Source organism: Pleurodeles waltl, chromosome 8 (assembly GCF_031143425.1).
Source record: "Pleurodeles waltl isolate 20211129_DDA chromosome 8, aPleWal1.hap1.20221129, whole genome shotgun sequence".
In the NCBI taxonomy this organism is placed as follows: Eukaryota; Metazoa; Chordata; class Amphibia; order Caudata; family Salamandridae; genus Pleurodeles; species Pleurodeles waltl.
This window is the reverse complement of record NC_090447.1, coordinates 703,518,539-703,526,362: the sequence shown is the minus strand read 5'-3', so window position 1 is coordinate 703,526,362 and position 7,824 is coordinate 703,518,539.

Below are 7,824 nucleotides of genomic sequence, written 5' to 3'. Positions count from 1 at the left end.
TGAGACACATCAACAGCTTCATACTCTGAACACAAATTGAAGCTTTAGCCAATGTGACGGGAGATCACTATGCCATGGATTAAGATATACATGTGGTTAGAGCAAGTTAAGCTGCACATATTGCCTTGTTGGCCATATCTAACAGAAAACAGGCCTGATGCAATCTCAAGAACTTCCATTCAATCACTGTGCAAGTTGTCTCTGTACAAGATCCGTACATCCACAGTAGGTGTCTGACCGTGGATCAACATATGTTACCATTGTGCTTTCCAACAACATCATATCACTATAAGTGTCACAACTTTGAAATGTCCAAATGAAGATGGCATGGTAAAGGATCCTAAATCAGAAAAAGAAGGGCTTTTAATGGTTCCACCCAAAAAATCAGACTTGAATTAAACTGTTAGGAAGTCACATATACTTAGCACAAGCGAAGAAAAGCTATGTTAATAAACACAGTATTTAATGTTTGGAAATACTGATCCACAAACACTTTTGCCTTGGACTTTCCTAAACTGACTATTCCTACTAAATTTCCATTATGGCCTAATTTCTTCAGTATGTCACAAGTTGTGACATTGGATGTTACAATATGTAAGGGTACATTTACACTCAGGTGAAGAAGTGGTCAATGACATCTTGACATGGGTCAATTTCTTCCTCTTCACCACTGTCATCTTCCTTGGGCATTTCAACATCCTCACCCAGTGGCTCTTCAAGGTCTCCATCCTCTGCAATGATTGTGATGCTACATTGCAGGATGATGTTGTGCAGCATGCAGCAGGCAACTATGCTTTGGCACACCTTATTGGGTGAGTAGTAGAGGGCTCCACCAGAGTAGTCCAAACACTGAAATCTGGCTTCCTGGAGCCCAAAAGCCCTCTCCACTGGCCTATGTGTTGTTCCATGGGCCTTGTTGAAGCAGATTTCTCCTGCAGTTGTTGGATTCCTTAGTGGTGCCAACAACCATGGTCGTTTAGGATATGCTGAGTCTCCTAAAAGGAGGCAATACATTGATAGGTTAATATCATATCAAGCCATTGTACATTCATAAACTAGGATTAAAACAAATGATCCTCAATTTATATTGCACTCACCAACAAGCCAAGCTCTCTAAGGTCCAAGTTGTGACATTTACAGGGGTATGGTGTTGTTCCGCAGTACAAAGGAATCATGTGTTGACCCAGGAAAGCGGGCACACACACTTGAGATGTATACATCAGGTAAGCAGACAACTTGAAAATTGATGGATTGGAAGTTGCACAGCTATTCCCTGGCGTGTGGTGGTATCAAGGCAACATGTGTGCCATCAATTGCTCCAACCACATGTGGTAGGACACCCAAATCATAAAATTCTCCCATCACATTAGGCATAGCCTGAGCTCTTGGAAACCAGATTAAGCTGTTGATGTGTCTCATCATTGAAGCAAAAACTTCTTGTAGCACACCACTAAAAGTTGACTGTGACGTGCCTCCTGATACTGCCAAAGTATATTGAAAAGATCCAGCTGCCACAAAATGAAGTACTCTTATGAGTTTCACTATTGGTGTTAATGCTGTTATACTCATACTTGTGAAGCGGGAAATCAGACACCAGCTGGTGACACAAATCCAGTACAGTTAGCCTACTTAGTATGAACTTTCTTGTCTTGTCCCTTTCCTCCATGGTGGTAAGGTCTGGAAACGGTCTGAAGACTTGAGACTGTCTTCTTCTACCATCCCTGGGTTCATATGTCTGCATGGAAGGAAAACAAACTATCACTTTAAATTGTCACACAAGAGTTTCACAATTAATACATATCTTATGCCTTGGTTAGATTAGTGATCTTATTGTGTTATATCTATTCCCATAATTTTTTAAAAAAAATTGCTACTTCAAATCTACATTTTTTTGCATGTCTGACATTTTCTACATAAAAATGTGTAAATAATACATTTGAAATGTATAATTTTCAGATTTTTTTTTATTTTTATTTATTTACAATTACCATCAATGGAAGTATCAAACTCAGTATCAGTTCACTCTTTTATGTATCATATTCTGGTAAAAACAGTGTTGTATGTATTTTAGCTTTTTATACAAGGTAACCACCATTTTGAGTGCTGGTGATGCACAAACAATCTAAAAATAGACAGTTTCACATCCTAAAATGGCGGGTGCCTGACCTAGCCATCAGGACATTGGCTATTCAACAGCTGTTGGCGGAAGTTGACTGCGTAGTAGGCAGAACACTCCACGATGGACACTGTCATAGGCTAGCATGTTTGATAGCTACACACAAAAGCCAACAGATGTGTCTGTCTCTGCTATGGAGCACGTAAGCTGCATACTTGTACGAGGCATCTGGAAAAGAGCTAATTTGCCTCCTAACACTGTAGCCAACAACACCTCCTTGACTTTTGCTGCTGTTACTGACCTCTGGGAGCCAGCATGATGGGCAAAGCAGGTGACCGGGCCTCTGCCTTCTCCCCTGAGGAGTTCAAGGGATGTCCTGTCTCTGTACAGCCAGCAGTATGGTAACCTAAAGAAACAGGTACATGTTTAAGTGGGAAATGTTTGTCAAAGTTACTTGTTCCTCCTTTGTACACAGGCTAATTTGTCCCTTTTTGTTCTTGAGTGAAGTGTTGTTATTGGAGTGTAGTGAACTCAATGATTTAGGTGGGTACCAAATGTTGTTTGACAATGCTAGAAATGACTGTACATTGAAATGAAACGTCACCTGAAAGAAAGAATTAGTAGATTTTTTAGTGCATGTTACTCACAGTTCCAGATTTCATTAGGTAAATGCAGGTCTCTTACTGCTTGTGGCTAATAGGCACTGTACCACTAGTTTAAGTGGAAATATACAGCCCATCAAGGGGGTGGGTTATTGTATGTAGCTATTCTTGTTGTTTAATCTTTTTATTTACAGCAATGTTGTTTGGCATTAACATGACGGTTGTCACACATTGAACTGATATGACGGTATCTGGAAGTGTAAGTTTTTCAGACGGTGTCTGATGCTGTGTTTTGTGTATTGCTTTGTGCTACAAGTTGTCAATAGATTCCTCATCGCAAGCCAAGTACTGCTTTGAGCAGAAACAGGGCTGCAAGAGAAAAAAGCGTACCTGTATTTTCTTCTTGTTATGAGTGACATTTGTAGCAGACATGCCTCATTTGAGGATTGGGTCAGGTGTGATGATCTGTCACAATTGTGGTAATGTAGACCCTAATAGCGCTTACATTGCATACTAAGCCCCTATGATAAAGCTGATGTTTCAGACTTTACATTGTAAGTTGATAACAATGACAATAGTAGCATGAGCATCTGCACCAAAAGGACTCGGAATGTGTGTACACTGGCATCATTAATCATCTGTAATATGTTTCAACAGCACAATTAAATGCATTTCATGTAGACAGTAGCAGATTGTCATGAAGCTTTAGTCCTTCCCAAATGTGCCTGTAACCAATATCAATTTGTATGCCAAAATGTATTGATTGAAACAGGCAGGAATGTGTCTACACGTACCCCCAAACAATGTTTAAGCAGGGGGCGTCTCCTCCATTAGGGCGGAGAAGGGTTGCCCCCTTGCCAGCAGCGGCAGCTGCAAAACTTTTTCAAGCAAAAGTTCATGAATTATGTTTATTATCTTTTCTTGAAAAGGGAAGGGGCCACAGGATGATGAGGACTTGAGGGGAGTGTACAGAGCACTCCCCTCAGAGCTCATGTGTATTTGGCTGGACGTCTTGGGCCGGCCAAACACACATGCGTGCAGGCCTCTCTCTGGAGACAGCCTTCACAGGCTCCCAGTCTGCCTGGGAGCACCCTGGCTGGGCGCTCCCAGCCAAGCCTAATGCTGCTCTAAGTTGTGTCAGGATTGGCGCAGGGCAGGCTGTGAGCCTGTGCCTGCAGCAGGAGGCAGCAGAGACGGAGGAGCAGCGGAAGACAGAGCACGGCGTTCAGGCAAGTTTATTTTTAATTTTATCAATATTTTTCCCCTCCTCCCCCTCTCCCCTGCGTGCACCGCCCCACCCCCTTTAACACTCACGACTGCATTTAAGTGTCCAGATGAGAAAGCAATGATGGTGAGGAACGTGATACTTAAAAGGACAATTGCAGATGGAAAGTTACATCACATAGATGTTGGAGTATCCCATCTTGGAACTCTTTTGGAACCTTTGAACATTTTTTGCTCTCTACTGAAGTGGGTTAAGAATGTGGCCAGGCCTTTGTATTTACTCATGCTATCAAAGACATTTGTCATGCAGAGAATGGAAAAGCGGATAAAGAACAAAATGTGTATATGATATGGGTGATATCATGGGGAATTTCTAGACTGTGAGCAAATGGTTTGTGGAATTCGTCCCTACATATATGAGATACTGATGATAGAGAAACCAAGACCCATATTTAAAAGAAAATGACAGAACGTGACGCTGCGCCAAAATTGGCAGTGCAACACTCCATCATTTTTACAACACAGGGATGCGCTGTATTTAATTGAGTACAGAGCACCTCTGTGCTGTTTCCTGCATTGGCCCTAAATACAGCTGCCTAGCGCCAACGCAGGCATCCTCGCACCATTTTGCAAGGACGTCTGCATTGAGGGGTGTGATTGTTTATGTGTGGGAAGGTGTCCCTTCATGCACATAAACAATCACTAACGGCGTTTTGGCACTTCTGTGTGTGCTGAAGTATGCAGCACACATAGAAGTGGCAAAGGTTCAGTTTGAAATGATTGTTTATGTGCAGGAAGGGACACCTGGGGCACAGAGGCCATGAGCGACTCAACATCATTTTCCAAAACCAGTCCCTAGTGGTGGTAGACCCTAGTGTGACAATTTAACCTGCATCATTGTCCACCATCCATGTTTTCATCTCCAGCCTCCCTCTTGCTCCTTCCCAGTTGGCTGCAGCCACCTCCATAAAAGTGGTGGCATCATTTTTGTTGCAGGCATCTCCCCCTGCCCCTGTCTGCCAAGCTGTGCTCAGTAAGGAGGCTGTTGACCTATTGTGGAGTATCTCTGTAGGCTAGACTGCAGTACTGAATGCCCCCCAGGGGCTTAGTGGTCAGATGACACAGATGGTGGCTCACCTGGATGACATTCTCAATGCCATGTTTGACGTGCAGAGGTCATTCTAGGGTCTAGCCTTCTCACTGACCATAGGCCTCCACCCATTTCAACCTCCTGCCCCAACTCCCACCCCTTCTCCATTCCAAATCCCTATCCAAAGCACACACATTCCTTTGCATGCGCCCATTCAAACATACACAAGCAGGACATCCTCACATAAAGATGTCCATGCTGCAAAACCGGGTGAGCAGTTAGGTTAGCAGTACACCGACTGTCCACCCCAGCAACGTCCCTTGTATAGTAGAAGCAAGAGAACACAAAACAATCCAGTTATAATAGTTGGTTCACTGGACAGATGGCCGTTGCCTGTCTGCCCCATGCAGGCTTTATTTATTAGATATTTATATAGTGCATGCATTATTTTTTTACATTTGTGATGGACATGTAAATTTTGGCGCAAGTATTCATCATGTTTCTGGACCCTATACAAAAATTATATGGGTTTTCTGTTATCATGACTGGAGAATGCATGTGTGTTTATTTAAACATGATGTGTCAATAATATACACATATGCATTACACAGGGAACCTGAGACTTTACAGGTAAATTACATCTAATGTTTGTCATAAATTGAACAAACCAAGGGATCATGTGACCTTAATACATCATTGACATGTTTGCAGTTTAGAGGTAACATTGGTGGTACATTCTGTGTACACCCACTGCAAGCCCACTGCTCTTGCTTATGGCACCGTCAATGCGGATGGAGATTCATGGTGGTGACAGCCATTTGTCTGCAGTCTTGTCTTTGGACATCTATATAGAGCCGGTAGATCGCCAAGGCAGCTAACCGGAAATGGGACGGATTATTGGTGGCAGGACTGTTACCACCAATCACACCCCACAATCAGGAAACAGGGCTGCAAGCCTCACATAGTCTAAGCAAAGTGAAATGAAACAGCACATTCATTGATGCAAATAGGCCACAGACATCATTCAAAACTATAAATTCAGCATTAATAAACCTTGTCAATATTCATGTTATAGTAGATTTAAAATTAAATTACTCTAACTGGTTTGTGTAACTATGGAACAGAACAACAAACTTCCACTTTCGCACGTTGCACTTTAAACATTCCTCTTCAAAAACTATTATTGTTTTAGTGTGCACTATTTATTTACATGAAAAATAAAAACATGGCAATGATTTAGGTGGTCATTACAACCCTGGCGGACGGTGTTAAAGCGGCGCTAAGACCGCCAACAGGCCGGCGGTAAAAATTTTTGAATTACGACCGTGTCGAAAACCGCCAGCAAAGACAGCCACTTTAACACTCCGGCCGCCATGGCGGTACAAACAAACAGCGCGGCGGTCACCGCCAACAGACAGGTGGAGGACAATGTACCGCCCACACTATTATGACAGGCCAATCCGCCACCTTTTCCGGGGCGGATTCATCGTGGATAAAAACACGGCGGAAACAGCCATTTCTATGGGAAAACGCTCACCTCTACACACTCCACGAGGAACGAGGACGCCATGGAGCCGAAACTCCATATTCTTCCTGCAATAGTCTTCCTGCTCCTGTACCAGGAGCACCAACGCCGACAGCGAAGACCACAGTGAGTACTGCACCTATGACATAGCGGAGGCAAAAAACAGGGACACACACGCAACACCCCAACCCCCACCCCCACCCTCACCCACTACAACACACACACACCAATGCATATCCAAACATTACAGTAACACCCCCCCAAACCCCCCAGAAGAATGCAAAGACAAAAGGAAATGAGTGTAATCATCGTAATATATCAAAATAGAGTAAGCAAATATATACATATATACACTATTAACAAAATATACACCACGAATAGTAGTTCAGGTATTGCACCATTCATAGTCCGTGGACCACTGGGCCCAAAAGGCATGGGCGAGGCCCACACAAGATACCCAAACATGACGGAGAGAACACTGCAGGGGCATCACATAGAAATTCAACAGGCAACTCAGGGGGAAGGGAAGGGGGGGCATCTCAGCCGGATGAGTGCATGACGCCAGATCCATGAGGGGGCTCCATGCCCATTGATGTATCCTGGGGAGTGCAAAGCCATAGTCTCTGAAGTCTCTCCAGTGGGTGGTTTGCCCACTGTACAATCCTGGGGAGTGCAAAGCCACGGTCTTTCAAGTCTCTCCAGTGGGTGGTTTGCCCACTGTATCATCCTGGGGAGTGCAAAGCCACAGTCTCTCAAGTCTCTACAGTTGGTGGTTTGCCCACTGTACCATCCTGGGGAGTGCAAAGCCACAGTCTCTCAAGTCTCTACAGTGGGTGGGTTGCCCACTGCTGTATGCTGGGGAGTGCAAACGCACAGTCTCTCAAGTCTCTCCAGTGGGTGGTTTGCCCACTGTACCATCCTGGGGAGTGCAAAGCCACAGTCTATCAAGTCTCTACAGTTGGTGGTTTGCCCACTGTACCATCCTGGGGAGTGCAAAGCCACAGTCTCTCAAGTCTCTACAGTGGGTGGGTTGCCCACTGCTGTATCCTGGGGAGTGCAAACCCACAGTCTCTCAAGTCTCTCCAGTGGGTGGTTTGCCCACTGTACCATCCTGGGGAGTGCAAAGCCACAGTCTCTCAAGTCTCTACAGTGGGTGGGTTGCCCACTGCTGTATCCTGGGGAGTGCAAAGCCACAGTCTCTCAAGTCTCTCCAGTGGGTGGTTTGCCCACTGCTGTATCCTGGGGAGTGCAAAGCCACAGTCTCTCA